The 15,764-nt window shown below is 53.4% G+C and overlaps 1 protein-coding gene across 3 annotated transcripts in view; it reads left to right on the top strand.

The window, feature by feature from the left end:
- The first annotated feature begins 7,480 nt into the window (after positions 1 to 7,480).
- Positions 7,481 to 15,764, top strand: part of PDGFRA (platelet derived growth factor receptor alpha) — a 45,595-nt gene continuing 37,311 nt past the window's right edge. Inside the window, exon 1 of one of the 3 annotated variants that reach the window (XM_060148160.1) lies at positions 7,481 to 7,593. The gene's annotated coding sequence lies outside the window, so the exon portion shown is untranslated. Of the gene's footprint in view, positions 7,594 to 8,759; positions 8,773 to 10,342; positions 10,397 to 15,764 lie in introns of those variants that run through there. The other 2 variants (XM_060148161.1, XM_060148162.1) reach the window with 2 other exon arrangements.

Genomic DNA, 15,764 nt, shown 5'->3' with positions numbered 1-15,764 from the left:
TATTCATGTTAGAAAACCTTGTAAAATAATGATTATTATTGATTTGTATTCCAAAAATTTCAATTGCAAATAAATTCTCATACTTGTCTAAAAGAAAAGAGTGGGCTTCCCTGGTGGCGCAGTGGTGGAGAGTCCACCTGCCGATGCAGGGGACACGGGTTCGTGCCCCGGTCCGGGAGGATCCCACGTGCCGCGGAGCGGCTGGGCCTGTGAACCATGGCCGCTGAGCCTGCGCGTCCGGAGCCTGTGCTCCGCGACGGGAGAGGCCACAGCAGTGAGAGGCCCGCGTACCGCAAAAAAAAAAAAGAAAAAAAAAAAGAAGAGTATGAGTGAGGGAAAAAATAATCTAGTATTGCCACTCATATAACAATTAAAGCTCTCATGTTTTCATAGAATGTTTATAATCACTCATAAGTATAAAATCACCTGATATGTCTGGCCACATTTTATAATGTTGAACTTAGATGGTAAGCATAGATAGCTCTTTAAATTTGACCAAAGCCCGTCTTATGGATTCAGAGACAAGAGCTGAACGTTCGGGAGATAAAGATTCCTAGCTGTTTCTCAGCATCTTCTCTGCTCACTGGAAAATGCTAGAGTTACTCAAGATTCTGTTCTGGATTTTCTCCTCATTTTAATCCTTCCCTGCCTGAGTTGTTTTCAAATGTATCAGGTTGAAGAGCGGACTCAGTTTCCCTTCCCAAATTTGTGTTCCTTTTGTCCCCCAGCTGTGTCAACAGCACCAGCTATGGCCTAAGGTAAGGACTCCACTCTCTCTCACAGCTCACATTCAACTTCCCTCTCTCCCGACTCACTTTCTCCAAATTCCCTGCCCTCAGCCCCAGGCCAGGGAAGCACCCGCTCCTGCTAGATTACAGTGGTAGCCTCCCTGCCTCTTGGCATCCTCCAGGCTAATCTTGCCTAAAATTCAACTTTGCTCCCGTCCTGCCCCTCCTTAAATCAATTCTAGTATCTCCATAGAATTCAGTCCAGATTCTTAACATGGCCTGGAAGGCCTCCAGGATCTGACTTCTTTCTAGCTCCTCACCGCGTGGACCTTTACAAGTTCCAGTCATTCCAAACTTCTTTCACTGCTGATGGCCTCCTGCTGTCTCTCATCTCCAAGCCCATGCTTGGAGACTCACAAGAGTCTTCCTGAACTAGATTCTTATCCCTTTTAGGTTCACAGAGAAGACATCCCTTCCCTCTAAGAAGTCTTCTCCAACCTCCAAGTTGGGGTTAGGCTCCTCCTATGTGCTCTGACATCATTGGGCACCCTAACATTCGCTTACAGCACTATATTCCAACTTTATGTTTTATTGATTGTTTGTTCAGCTAACTATGCAGGCAGGGCTGTATCCTCAACCCTTGACATGGAGTCTTGGGCATTTCTGGCTCTGGAAGTATTTATTATATTGAATTGGATAAAGATAAGCTCCTCTCCAGCCAGGCTGGAGATCCCAGTTGTACACATTCTGGAGAGTTCGGGGGTGGGGGGTGTGTGCGTTCTGTGGCCCACGATTCAAGAGGTCTGCCTTCTCTAGTCATCTTCTTCATTACAGTCTCATGAAAAAATGAGTGCTATTCTAATGGGGGCTCTCTCATTGCAGCAGTGAGTCTGCAATGGGGAGGGGGCACTGGTGGCTAGACAAGAAAATTGTAGCAAGTCCCTCAAGGCAAGGACCATATCCATTCTGTTTACTATTGTAACCCTAATGCCTAATATAGAGCCAGACACAAGGCATGTGCTCAATAAATGTTTCTTGACTCAATCAACTCTCTCTCTCTTTTTTTTTGGCTGCACGGCTTGGATTTTAGTTCCCCGAGCAGGGATTGAACCTGGGCCCACGGCAGTGAAAGTGCTGAGTCCTAACCACTGGACCACCAAAGAATTCCCTGAACCAATTCTCTCTAGCTGAGAGGAAACTCTGATTGGCACATGCCATAAGGTTTTTTTAAACTCCTTTTTAAAAAATTTTAGTTTTATATTAGAGTATAGTTTATTTACAATGTGGTGTTAGTTTCAGGTGTGCCTTAAGTTTTTTATTTATTTATTTTTTGCGGTATTTTCTCACTGCTGTGGCCTCTCCCGTTGCGGAGCACAGGCTCCGGACGCGCAGGCTCAGCGGCCATGGCTCACGGGCCCAGCCGCTCCGCGGCATGTGGGATCTTCCTGGACCGGGGCACGAACCCACGTCCCCTGCATCAGCAGGCGGACTCTCAACCACTGCGCCACCAGGGAAGCCCTGCCTTAAGTTTTTGATGAATTGAAAAATGGGAAAAGAAACGCTTCCAAAATCAAGGTTGGGGGAAGTCTGGTGGGGGAGGGTGGCTGGCTGGGAGATGCATGTATGGGACACCTTGCCCTACCAAGTGCATCCTCTCAAAGTCCGGGCATCTGGTGCACAAGACATCCCAGAGGCTCCCTCACAGGTCCTCACCCCGAGGCTAAGGCCTCAACTTCTCTTTTTCCTGACTTTCTTACAGACCCTCTTGTTGGTGATGCCAGGCCTGTCTTCTCATTTCAGTTGCTTTTTCTACTCCTTCCTGGCTCCCCCGCTGCGTTCTTGCCTAGGCCCCATTTTTTGAGAGGGCCTGAAATATTGGGGGTTAATAGTTGGGAACCAAGATGCCCCTGACCCACCCTTAATTGAGAATATGAACTAGAAAACTAGACTGGCCTTCACCCAGCTCTGGAGGCCAATCCAGGGGAAGCAGAGAACTGGAGGTGACTGTGACAGTGACTGCGCCTGTGGAAAAGCCTGAAGAAAGATGAGAAAGAGAAATTTTATCTAGTGCCTTCCTGGGCTTTTATACCTCATTGCATTTAACCTTCACGACAATCTGGGGGTGTGATGCAGACATTATGTCCATTCATACAGATGAGACTGAGGCTCAGAGACATGACCTATCTTCACCAGATCACACTGTACCTGGTATCTGTTAGGCAGATCCTGGCACTGCTGTATACAAATTGCTTCACCCTCTGATTTCGTGTGCTCCCCTGTTAAACGGGGGGTAATCACGCACAACCCCCAGGGTTGTCTCGGGGATTCAATAATACCCTGATTAAATAATGTGGCTCATATTCAAACTTAGGTACTATAATTAATGTAGTTGTGGAACCCAGTTTCCACTGGCTTTCCCCTGAACAACGTTTCAGCTGGAAGCTTTTTTGCTTTGCTTTGCTTTTTTTTTTTTTTAAATAACATCACTGGGCCTTGCTGTACTCCTGGGACTTCCAGAGGACAAGGCCCTTTCTTCAGTCAAGCTGACCTAAACAGAGCCAGCCCTCCTTCCCCTCCCAAGCCACAGCTGTGTGTTGGAAAGCTGGAAGCTGGGGCCCCTAATAAAGAGCAGACCTCCCAATCTCCTCGTTCCTTCCCTCTCCCCTCACACGGGTTTCAAATTAAAAGTAACCAAAAGCTAAGGCCTAAGAGGAGGAGAGGGGAGTAGGAGGTACAGAAACATCCCTAGATTGAGGAAGTGGGGCTCTCTCCCTAGGAAAAGGGTATCCATAAATCCAGATGCAGAGTCGTCTAGTCCTACCACATCTTTGCCAACTCCACAGTCTCTGGTCCTCAGGTCGGTAAGCAGGCTGAAGTGTTAGGGACCCTAGCAGAGGGTGCCTCTGGTCTCCAGCCACGGGGAACCGCTTTCTACGTCTCTCTCGGGAGATGAATCTCTGCAGAGAGAGCAAGGAACCCAGAAGAGACGCTGCGCCCTTAGCCAGACACTGGGAAGAAGAGGAGGTGTGCCAGGGGCCCCAGAGAGAACTGTCGCCCCAAGTTACACAGGCCGGTCTGGACCCTCTTTCTCCTCCCTTTCTGAGACTTGGGCCTCTCTGTGTTCTGAGCGTGCAGAGGCTCGCAGCAAGCTTCCAAGCCTCAGCCGGGGCAGACCCGAGGCAAGGGCGGCGTTCCCGGCGCTCTGCGGGGACTCCACACATCTGTACACCACGTCCACAAGCCTCCTCCGAGCCTTCCCGACGAAGGTCCCTTCGGTGGGCCCACGGAGGCGTCCCTTCCAGGCCCAATCAAGAATTGAAGGGGGTGGGAAAAGGGACAGTTAGAGCCTTGTTTCCCTCCCAACCATCAAACGGCCCTTCATTTTCAATTCAGAAAGCCAGAAATGTGCCCCCCTCATCAATTTCATTTGAAAAACCAGTTGCAGGTTGGTGTAAATGTGATTTTCGTTAACTAACGGCTTTGATAACTGCTGCAACCAAAGGTCTCCTAAAGCCAAAGGACCTTCTGAATTCTCCGCGGAAAGTAGAATTGGGGGGCGGAGCTGGAGAGGAGGGGAGGAGTAAAGGAGAAACAAAAAGCCAACTCAGCGGGGAACGCCCATGAAAGCCGAAGGTGTGACGCCCCGAGCTGCGGCAGCGGTCTCCCAGGGGTGGGGTGGGGACCAAAAGCGCGAGCCCGGGAAGCAGGGCAGGGGGAGATTTTGTTTTTGTTCTCAGGAACCATTTCGATTTGGTTGTAAAAACTTTGTGGAGTCCTCCTTTTGATGGCTGGCTCTGCTACATCTTTTGCCTCCACTTTCACAGTCGCTTGAGCGCCTAGATGCGCAAGGTCACGCCAGAAACACCGCACTCCCCAAACTTCCCACTTGGCTCAACTCCCGAGTTGGGCCTCCTTCCCAGAGGGTCGCAGCTGCCCAGACTCCGGGTTTGGGGAGATAAACCCTCATTCTTAACCCCATGATGATCCCTCAAGGGAAAAGCAGAAGAGGTTGAAAATCAAAATCCGGGTGCAGGCTGAGACCTTCGCTCAGCTGCCCAAGCCTGAAAGGGTCACTCCTCGGGGCGCACAGGGGTGGCTCGGTCACCCGCGATGCCCCAGGCAGAAGCCGACGAGAAGAGACCCCTCAGTCCGCCTCGGCCAGGAGGCGCTTCTTGCCCGCTGCGGCTCCAGGACCACCCAGGACACCGGGCATCGGGGGGAGCAATCTGGAGGATCTTAGAACAACACGGGGAGAGCGAAACTCGGCTCGCCCCACCTCCCAGCGACGCCCGGGCTGACTGACGGGCGCAGCCCCGACCTCTCCAAGCCTCTGGCCAGCGGCGGAGGGCGGACAGCAAGATTCAAACCCGCCTATGAGCAGTGGGAGGGGCAGCTGGGCGGGACTCGTCTTAAGGAACGAACCGCCCCTTCCCGAGGACCTCCAGCCCCGAGGTCGCTCCTGACCACTGGGTTTATTTTGCTTTTGCTGGAGAGGCAGATGTTGCCCTCTCTCCATCTTTGCTCGGCCCAGACTCGGCGAAAACTTCTCCCAACCATTTGCTTCTCTGCGCCACCCCCCACCGGTGTTCTATGCCGGGAGTCTGCTCCGCAGGCCTTTAAACCGTCTGGAATGTCACACATGGAAACCTTTAGCAAATGTTTGTTAATGATCATAACAAAGGCATCATTCAAATTAGGCAGGTAATTACTACCAGAAGGACAACTGAGTGCTTACTGGCTCATCCATTCTCCCTGCTTTAAACTGGCGAGGAGTTATGGTCCGAAGACACCCTCCGCCCAGTTCGTTTTTCGGGCCCCTTTAAGCTTCTCTGAAATGAACTGTGAAGTTACCATTTGTGGGCGGGGAGTGCTGGGGCCCTGCGTTCGGGAGATCCCGGCGTGACCGGTCTGGCAATCTCTTAGCAGCAAAGCAGGCCTTCCTGGGTAGGCCCTGCTCCCTGCCTCGCTTCCTACCCTCTTGGGTACTTGGTATAAAAACTTAGATCTCAGCTTGACTTTTTTAATTGCATGAAAGCCAGCACCCGCCTTCCCCCTATTATTCCGCACTCCAATTTTTTTTGGGGGGGCTGTCTTTAGTTCCCGTTCGTTATCTACAAACATTACGGTATCCTGTTAGCATTCCGAACAAGGGGCTGTTCATATATTCGCCTTCAATGATTTCCTGAAAGAACATGTGGAAGTAATAGTGAGCAGGGCAGTCACCCGAACCGAAGATGCAGGAGAGGCGGTTGCGCAGAAGGGCTGGGGGTATAGGGCCCCTAGCCCAGCCTCAGGCGTCTTCCCCTGCCTGACATCCCAGGAACCGGTCCCAGTTCAATACAGCACCCCTTGGAGTACTTCTCTGGGACCATCCCCTGCAGGCTGTCCCGCGTCCATCCTCTGGATGAGGTAAAGGTGATGGCTGTCTCACGTTCCAGCCTAAACCAGGCCGCGCTGACCGTTCTCAGGAGTGTGTGTGTTGTGTGTGGGGAGTGAGGGTGGGGGAGGGATGAGCCCCTCCACCCAGCAAGAGAATTCAAAATTAGGGAAGGCGGGGAAGGTGAACTCGCTCCCTTCCCCCGCCCTCGCTCGGCAGCCCCACTCCGCCCAGGTCTGGTTCCTGGAGCGTCAGCGCCCCCTTTCCTTCGCGAGCAGGATCGCTTTCTCCCGTCGTTGTCTCTTGCCTCGCGCCGCCGGCAAAGGATTTGGGGCTCCGTTCTCGACCCCCAGGGCACAGGTAAGGTCCGACCTAGGCGGCGGGAGGGAGCGCAGGGAGAGTCAAATTGCACCCCCACACACCCCCACACACCTCCCCCCCCCACCCCGAGCGCGGAGGTGACAGGCTGTTTGTAGAGGATTCCCCAGACGCTCAAGCCTGAGCCTTTTTGTGTGCGTGATAGAAGCCAGGACAACCTCGCCCAGATAACCATGAAAACAAAGACATGACAAGATAAGTGCTCCAAGGGAGTAAAGGTCGTTCTGTCGGAGAACGTTCCAAACCTATGCAGACCCTCGACTCTTTGTACCCTCCTTCAAACCCGTTTTCAAACAAAACCAAACAAAACCAAAGCAAACCAAAAAACACCCATCATCTTCTTATTAGACTCAACAGTTTGCCTAATCCCATTAAAGGATTAGCAACTGCACAGCACTTTCCCTAAAAGACCCCAGGTTCAAAACGACGCAAGCGCTCGGAGATCTCTCCTGACGGCCCCAGTTATAGTCGGGCTAGGAATTCCTACAGAAGGGCCACTTCTCGATTCCAGATTTATATTCTCTCTGGGCATTAACTACAATTTAACGTGTTCTTTTTCTTCCTTTCAAAGAAAATACAAAGCAACTTAGCTGCGTAGGAAAATGTCCCCCAGATCAGGAGGCAAACTCATTCTGGAAATGATGGGCAGTTTGTATCTTCGCGAACCCCTTCCCCGGCAGAGCATCCACACCTCCCTCTTCCATCCCACCCACCCCATCTGGTCTGCTTCTCCCCGCCCCCCAGTTGTTGTCGAAGTCTGGAGGTTGGGGCTGGACCCCCTGATTGCGTAAGAGCGAAAAGTGAAGGCGCAATCTGGGGGCTGGAAGATTCAGAGCGCACGGAGTTCGAGGGAAACTCTTATTTTGAAGAGGCCGAGGGGAGGGGGGGGCCTTCATTTCCTGACAGCTATTTACTTAGAGCAAATGATTAGTTTTAGAAGGATGGACTATAACATTGAATCAATTACAAAACGCGGTTTTTGAGCCCATTACGGTTGGAGCTAGAGTGAGAGAAACAGAGGAGGGGACTACAGGAGAGGACTGAAGGCCGTGGACACATTTTTTGCTCCATATGTAGGATTTTCATTGCGAATTGACATAGGAGGAGAAGGTAAGGGAGGAGAAAAAGGATTTTTGTTTCTAAGAGAAGTCCCTAATCAGGCCCTTTGGGCTACAAGAAGTGAAGTAACTTCACTTAAAGTTTGGGCGATCAGAAAAAAAAAATTGGAGTTGAATTCTAGTTGTGTGTCCAGAGAGTAATTTATTTTGAATAAACTTCACTTGGAGGAAAGATAACTATAGAGTTCGAAAGTCTAGGCATTTTAAAAAAAAACCACATTTTCCAGACCTATTTTTAAAAGCAGTGTTTTTCTAACAACTCTATGGCCTCCCAAAGAAATTGTTTAAGGTTACATTTTTGAGGTTTCTTTTGGGATTGGGGGTGGTATTCCTGTATACTGGGACTAGCACCTAGTACTGCTGGGAGTTGGGGCAGAGGTGTTTGCCCTCTTCCTGGCATTGGGTCCTGGAAGGCGACAGGTTTTTAACGAGTATTTTCATTCCTCGCCCGCAGTTTGGCGCGACAGCGCTGTAGCGGGTGGTGTGGAGCGCGGCCGGTGGACCGAGGGAGGTGGGGAGAGAAGAGCGCGGAGCGGGGCGCGGAAGGGGTTGAAGGGAGGGGAGGCGTGAAAGGCTCGGCTGGAGAGGGCCGGACCTTGGGTGCCCGCCGGGTGCACATGGCGCCGACCCAGGGCGCGTAATTACTGGACGACGCTGCGCCCGGTGCGAGCCGGGGCCAGACTCACCACAGCCTTGGCGGCTTCGAGACAAGCAGAGGGGGCGCGGATTTGGGCGAGGTTTGGGGAGCTCCTCGGAGGTTTGTGGGATCAGTGAAGTGCAAGGGAGAGCGGGCGCCAGCCCCGCAGTGCGCTCTGGTTGCGCGCTCTAGCGCGGGGGCGACGGCGGCCAGGGCAGGCAGGCAGGCGGTCTGGAGTAATGACAAACACATTTGGCCCCGAGTGAAGAAGTCATCGTCGCCTCGCATTCCAGCAACTGGGATTTGAGGAATTTCGAACTGCGCTCCAAGGGGCCCTCATTGTGCGCGGTGGTCCCCACCCCCACCAATCTCTGCGCGCCCCCTTCCTCGGTCGAACCGTTTATGCAAAGCCCGGGGCTCTGCTCCTGCCCAGTCCCGGCCGCAGGAAGGAAAGAAGGAAGGTCGCCAAAAAAGTGGAGAACTTCTTGTGGGGGAAGTTAGGGACAACTCGTAACGGAGAAACTTGGTTCCCAGGTAAGACAGGAAGATGGGAGGCGAAATACCTCCCTCGGGGCACCCGGACCCTGCACCCCCCTCGCATGCCCCTTTCCGCGCGGGGATGCGTGGCACTCGCCGCCCGTGCTTCACCCTCTCCAGTGTCCCTGTTTCTATTCCACTCCCTGCGCCGGCCAGAGTCTCTGCCCGCCTCGGAGCCCTCTCCTCGCGCCCCTCCTTCTTCCACCGTCTATCCCCATGGAAATCGGCTTTTATACGTGAGATTAACTTCTCCAGGCAGCGCCAGGGGAGCGGGCGGCGTCCACTTGGCTCGGAAACAACTGGGATCAGCGGTTCAGGTCGGAAAGGGTCTCGGCCAGCTGAGAGTGAGAGGGAGTGTGGCTTGACCCGAGCACCGCTGTCTGAGGGGGCCAGGAACCCCGGCCGCCTGGCCAGGTGTGAAGGAGCTGCCAGTAGCCTGGCCAAGCGTCTCAGCCGTGGAGGAAGCGAGGGGCTGTCGGTTCGCTGTCTCTCCCGCCGCCAGAGCGGCCCCCCCACCCCCGCCCTTTGCTCCCCCAGCCCATCTCCAAGGGTGAGAGGCAGATTGGGGCTGGAGAGGGAGCGTGAATGACACTTATCAGGTCCGGACTGCCCCGCGCCCGGCCCGGCCGCCTGGAAAAGCCCCTGGCTTCGCTGTGTGGGAAATGGCTTTTTGGCTCCGCAACCGAATTGCTCAACGTTTTGGACCGCCTCGCCTCGCCGCGGTCGCCTTCGAACAGAACTAGGCAGGTTTTTAGAGCAGGGAGAGACATCCGGGGCAAACGGGGCACGACAACCAGCCGCACAGCTCACGGGACTAACACCCCAGAGACCGGCGAGCCCGGGGGCCGCTGGAGGGGAGGAAGGGGCCCCCGGGACGTGAGCACCTCATTTGTTTCCGCTCTGGCTCTGGTTTTAACATTCCCTCCCATCCCCAATCTCCACCTCCATCTGACCGACCCAGGCTCTGGTACTGCTGCTTTGCTCCCCTTCCGTCTTTTCTTTCTCTCTTGCCTTTCTCCTCTTCACAGTCCTTACGGTAAAGGGGGCCCTTCCTCCACTCCCCGACAGGCGAGGGCCCGACCAGCCTCACTGACACCCTAGTGAGTCCCTGCTTCGGGCTCTTGGACAGTCTTGCTTTTGGTTTGACCCAAGTGTAGCTGGTCCAGGATTGGAGTCCCAAGAGCGAGGGGTGGTGGCGAGTGGGAGATAGACGAGGTGGGAGAAGGCACCAGGAAGGAGCCCTCAGCTGCCCCTCGGCCCTTGCACCAGCCTTTAGACCGAGAGGGACTCGAAACGGAGCATTGGCTCCCGGCCCCAGGTCCGCTTTCCTCCGGGGGCACGGACTGGGGAGGGGTGTAGGGGGAGGGGAATCGGGCCGGGCTTCCCAGCTGCAAACGCGTCTGGCGCCGAGGCGGGCCCGTTTTGTGCCTCCTGGGGACCGGCCGTGGGCGGCGCGCAGTGCCGGGACGCATCCTGGGGACGTGGTGACCGGCGCCTTCCTGCAGACCCCGGTGGGTGGGACTCCCTCTGGCCTCCGGGGAGCTGCGATAGGGTTACATGTTGTTGATGGAAAAGTGGCAATTCATGGGGGAAAGCTAAAAGCTTGCTCGGTCGCCGAAAGGTACGGCTCTCAGCCTCCCTTGCGTCTGGTCTTACGGGGTCCGCGCGCAGCATCAGCCAGCGGGGTACGCGAGGCGGGGGGTAAGGTTTGTGGTCTTGCCTCGAGCGCGGGAGGCAGAGTCGGGGCAAATTGCTTTTCCCCACAACACTCTAGTCCGGGCTCTGCCGGTGCTTGTCTTGTGCTGTAGTGGCTTGGTGGCATTTCCTTTTGTTTTAAACTGAACAGTGAGCCAGGGATCCGTTGGAAAAGTAGATTGTAGGGGATGGACGACCTCGGAATCAGGGTGCTTCCTTCCCCGCCTATAGCAGTCTTCCCCTTCCCCGCGAAAGGGGAGCGAGAGGCGCAGGCGGCGCTTGTGTGCTTAGGGCAGCCGCGGCTGAGCGAGCGTCGGGCAAGGGGGACACTGGGGAAAGGCTGGGTTCTTAAAAGCGCAGGAGGCGCAGCCACGGCGGCCTTCTCTGCGAGCAGCTGTCCGCGGCCGTGGCGCTTTCCGACCCATAGGAGGCGCTAGCGTGCGACTGTAACCCTAAACCCACCCGGTCCTTCTCCCTCCACCCCGTCCGGCCCCCTCTCAGGTCTCAGCCGAAAACAATGCAAACGCCTAGCGTCGTGCCTGGGGCGCAGCGGCGGACGCGGGCGCTAAACCTGGGAGCGAGCGGTCGTTGCCCCAAGCGCCGGGGTGACTGAGCTGAAGAGAACGTGGACCAGCGGGAGGGGGAGCGGCCCGCTCGGTGTTCGTGTGGGCGTGGCGGGGCCGGAGGCCGGACTGTGCCAGCGCGGAACCACCCCGGCGAAGGTGGGCGAGCAGAGGTCTCCGCTGCGCTGTCGGGGACCCGGAGCCAGAGCGGCCGGCCGGAGCGAGGAGCTAGCCGGGTAAGATTCTCGGGGCTACCGCGCCCTCTAGCGGGCGTCCGGCTCGCAATCCGGCTCTCCGCCAGCCTCCGGCGGTCCCCGCAGCCGCCGGGTCGGAGCGCAGCGCTGAGACCCAGGGGAAGACTAACCTCGGTCACCTTACCCCCTCCTGGAGGCCTCAGATTGACGCCTCGCGGGCACTTTGTGTGCCCGGATGGCGCTGGGTGGACGAGAGGGGCGGAGGTCTCCGGGTTTGGGGATAAGGGTAGGGGCGTCATAGTAATTACATGTGGGAGAAGCGGAGGATGTAAAATCCTGGGCGCTCTTGGGTGGGGGTCGGTGTCAAGCCCCTCGAAAGTTCTCCTGCCGCGCAGGCGGCCTCTTGCTGTTTGTTTTACGACCCTGCGTTATTATGCAATGGGAGCAGTCGTTTCCAATCAGCCCGTAGTTCCCGGGCTGCGCGGCCGTCGCGGCCCCCGCCGGGGGCTTTACGAGGGGTGACAATGGTATGCTAACAGATTGGGCAGCGCGGGCCCGGCCACGGCGTCGGGACCCCCACCTAGCGCTGCCCAGGTGGTCTCCCTCCCCTGAGCGGGCGGAAACTGCAAGGTGGGGAGAGCGTTGGTGAAACAAAACCCTGAACCGCCCGACCTCCTCCCGAGTGGCTTTTCCTGCTGAACTTTCTAAACCTTTGCGACCTGGGATGGCAGCGCCATTTTCCTGGCTCCCGAAGCTCAGTCTCCCCGGCCGACCCTCTGGCAGGGGTGATGGTGATGGTGATGGTGATGGTGGTGGTGGTGATGTCTGGCCTTCAGCGAATTCTCTTGGGGCCCCGCGGAACTTTAAGCCATTTCGCAGGCAGTTACCCTATTCCTGTTTCTATTCTGCGGGCTTTGAGCTGAGGTCACCACGAAACCTAAATGTACAACCCAATAAAATAAGAGATTGGAAGTTAAGATTTGGGACATTTTGGCATAGAACTTGTAGCAGCATCTAAGCCGGACTGCCTGTCCCTTGGACCAATACTGCCACCTGCTGGTTTTACTTGAGAACTGCAACGACCCTTTGCGAGAATGGGCTTCGCGGATATTCTAAGCGAGTCGTGGCACCAGGAAGATGCATTTTCCACCCGGTAGGACCAAGTTTTCTTCTTCTGTGAAGTTGCAAGAATCATTGGGCTGACAGCATTTATTTTATGGACTTCTGGGTAGTCTTTCGCCTTAGTTGTTAATCCTTTGTATTTACCTAATGAGCAAAGTGCTGACCTACCACATCTGATTATCAGAACAGACCTGTGAAGAAGATAGGTGGGTTATTTGCATTTCCTTTTACAGTGAAGCCCTAGTGTTGGGGACTTGGTGAGATCAAGTATACTACAAGCTGCTACGCCTAAGGTTGTCCCATTAGGTGTCACACCAGTTTGGTGACAATCAAAAGGAAGTTGACATTGTAGTCTCCTGTGGTCAAATATCTGGTGCAGGAGAGCAGAAAGGTTTATGAGCTCAGACGGTCCCATAAAATGTTCCCATGTAAAAATGCCCCAGCCCCCGCCCATCACTGGAATGTCTAATGGAACTCAAGGAGATAAAAACAGTAAAACAGGCTCTGGTGAGGTGCAGATCCCAGTAAACACACCCTCGCTGAAGTTGCCACCAGGGTAGACCAGCATTTGGATTGCCTGGGCTGAAGTTGCAAGAACATTTGTCGCAGGGGAAAAGCAGCCCATGTAATTTTCACAGTTAGAATTAACTGAAGAGAGCTGAAATTAACTGAACCTCGGAAATCTGAGTCTTGAGGTCGTCAGTGACTTTTGGGACTGTGAGAGAGTCTTCTGTGGCCTCTAGTCATGCCAGGGTGGGGTGAAATTCAGTATTCAGCGGCTCTGCAGCGGGATGCATTGTGCAGCTGGTGATCCGGAAGCCAGCTCTCTGGCTTTGTGAGAAGAATGCCATGCTCTCTCTTCTGGAAATAGTGCCCTTGCATTGCTTGTCCTGTGTTTACTCTCTAGCTTAGCATGTTGTTTTTGACTGTAGAGTCATAGTTAATGGCTCTTTGCTTCTGTTTGCAGGGACAGAGATGGCAACCTGTTAAAGAGAAAGAATAGTGGCTGCAAACAGATTTGTTTCTCTGTTTACATGACTGTATATATTGGTTCAACTTGAAACAGTGTTGATCACTACACCAGGCTTCACCACATGCGAGTTCAGATTCAGTTCTCCACTACGCAGGTGGTACAGGGCCAGTCAAGTGGCCTCTGGGGCCTGACTGGTCTCAGTAAGTAGAAACTGCCGTAGCCCCTCCGATGTCCCTCTCATCTAAAACATTTTTGGAGCCTGCAGAAAAAGAGGCAGTATGAAGACTAACAGCTGCAGTTTCTGAAGCCCTTTCAATTACACTATAAAATTTAGTCTTTATAATAATGCAGTAAGGCAAGCCAGCGAGTCAGGTGTTAGTCTTGGTTTACAGAAGAGACTGAGGTTCAGAGAGGTGGCCTAGGTGTCAGATGTGGGATCAAAGCCTGCTCTAATGCCATTTCTATCATATCTTCTGAGAGAAGGAATGAAGGACCAGAGAATGGGGCGTGGGAGGAGAGACCACACTCATTTGTCTGAGAGGGAACACGGAAGAGATCTCTTTTCTCCGGTCGTTTCTCTAACCTGTGGCAACGAGTTGTGAGTATAGCGGATTGAGACTGAAGTCTCAGCGCACGGCTGGCATGAGAGAAATGATTATGATGAAAAAAAATGTTTTTTGGATGAAATCCATTGTTCGTCCTTGCAAAGTGGTTTATTCTTGCTGACTCATAACACGCTGTGTTTCCCTGAATCTGTAACCTCAGTTCCTGATATTTGCATGTCCGACTTTTGGAGGAGCTCTAGGATAGGGGTTACCGATTAAGGATGAGCAGTTACTCCCAGAGTAGAAAAGCACTGGAAATAGCAACATGACTCCTAGAGATTCTCACTCCAGGGCCAATAGGAAGGGAAGCCTCCGTTCTTTCCAGTTGTTTTCTATTACCTCCCTGTAGGGCTAACAGTCTGCAATTATTCACGAGTAAATTGTCTGAGTTACAGACGAGTAATGACACGAAACTTCACCAATATGCCTAGATTTCTAGCCAGGGAACCACTCTTATCAGAGAAGGGAGGTTGAAATCATAAGTAAACACATGTTGATTTTCAGTATTTGTATCATTATCGCTTGCTCCGAAGCCCTGTTTTCATTGCCCACTTTGTATGTCAGTAAGTAATCCTCCCTGGCATCGGGTCCCCCATATCTGGATGCACAGAAGGAAACATGGTGGGGCCTGGCCGGGGCAAAACGCTCGTCAGAGCCTGCGCTGTAAAAGCAGTGAGCCCCTCTCTTAAGCTTGGGAATGCTTTAAAGATGCATCATTGGCAAGCCCAGCTGAAGGAATGCAGGATATAAATGTGATAAAACCCAAGACATCAAGCTGGCTCTGGAGGGCTCCTTTGAAGTTTGCTAAGTGGATTATCAGTGGGAGGTTGATATTTATATGTACAAACACACAGGCCCGTTACTGCTAATTGTGGTAAGTCAGTCTTTCCAGCCCGGCTCTGGGGCCCGCTGTGCCCGTCACCGCAGCAGTGAGGGGACCCTGCATCCCTGGGCACACGCCAGGATCCTTGGAAGCCATCAGCCAGCTAGCATTGTGCAAATTGCATTTGGGTTCATGGCACATTGAGCTGCTCTCACTGTGGCAGAGAGCAGAGGAGGAAAGCAGGGCCCCAGTTTGCATTAGGAAATAGTTGGGGGTGGAGGGAGCACAGAAGGTTGAAACGCTGACCTTCCCTTGAGAGAGAACATATGGTGGATTGCAGAGAGCGTGGTGTTTGCATTACACAGACGTGGTGTTACAATCCTGGCTTTACCACCAACAGCGTGATTTTGGGTCATTTGCTAAACCTCTCTGAGCCACAAGCGGCCCTTTTTAAAATCAGATATTTCACAGGGTTATTATCAACAAACACGGCATACACATGGCAACTTTGGCTTCATACATATTGGTTTCTCGTTCCCGCTTTGGAGAAAACAGAATTATCATTTTATTCCTGTCCAGCCCACTCACTGCTACCAGCATTCCATGTTTCACTCTGTCTTTCTTCCTCTTCCATTTAACTGGTAGAATTTAATCTGATGTCTGCAGGTAGGCCAGTTGCCACTTCCAAGCAAGAATACATGACGAAGCTCTCGTGCTCCACCAAAAACTACTAGGCTATTATCAACTGGATCCTCTGCAACGAAAAAAAAAAAGAAGAAAACAAGGGCTAAACACAGGCGTACGTGAATTCCTTCTTTGGTTTTGTTTTTTAGACGGCTTACTCAGGAATCCTGTACACACATCAGAGTCAGTGATGGAACAAGTCAAGCCCCATGAACTCATTTCCGTTGCATGAGTTGGGGTTTTGAGCAACTCAGAGACCCAGCACCTCCCAGGCCAAGGCTTAGGTGATTTTTATGGGTCATCTTAAAGCTTGCGCCCCTGCCCAGGCCC

Source organism: Lagenorhynchus albirostris, chromosome 4 (genome assembly GCF_949774975.1).
Source record: "Lagenorhynchus albirostris chromosome 4, mLagAlb1.1, whole genome shotgun sequence".
NCBI lineage: Eukaryota > Metazoa > Chordata > Mammalia > Artiodactyla > Delphinidae > Lagenorhynchus > Lagenorhynchus albirostris.
This window is presented reverse-complemented; position numbering and strand designations above follow the sequence as displayed.